The sequence below is a fragment of the Crocuta crocuta genome, unplaced genomic scaffold, assembly GCF_008692635.1.
Source record: "Crocuta crocuta isolate KB4526 unplaced genomic scaffold, BGI_CrCroc_1.0 scaffold149, whole genome shotgun sequence".
NCBI classification, from domain to species: domain Eukaryota; kingdom Metazoa; phylum Chordata; class Mammalia; order Carnivora; family Hyaenidae; genus Crocuta; species Crocuta crocuta.
In genome coordinates, this window is record NW_027551561.1 from 4,575,996 (window position 1) to 4,576,479 (window position 484).

Below are 484 nucleotides of genomic sequence, written 5' to 3' on the forward strand. Positions count from 1 at the left end.
AAAAACATTTAAAAAAAAAAAAAAAGAAACACTCCCTACCTTGGGGTGGAAAGAAATGGGCTACTTTTGTAGCCGAGAGGAATGAGATTAGATGTCAGGAGGAGCCATGTGGCTGTAAGATCCCCGTGGAGATGATGATGTTCCTTGCCTTAGGAACCTTGAACCACGGGAGACAGCCTCTAGGGCCTTTATTATCCTGATTAAGCACCTGGTAGAGATAAACATGCCACATTACAGTGAGCGGAGACTCTATCGCCCCTCCCTGGTCTTGGAGCGCCTAGAGCACTCTGCCTGTCCATATTCCCCTCAGGTCCTGGCACAAAAAAAATGTTCCCTCATTCAGTGAACAAAGGAGCGAGAGAGTGATGAACGAACTGGGTAGGACGAGGGAATACACGGACAGATGGATGGATGGACAGACGGGCAGGTGGGGAGCCCTAAGCTCTGGAGGTCTACACCCGCTTCTCTAGCCACAGCCCACCAC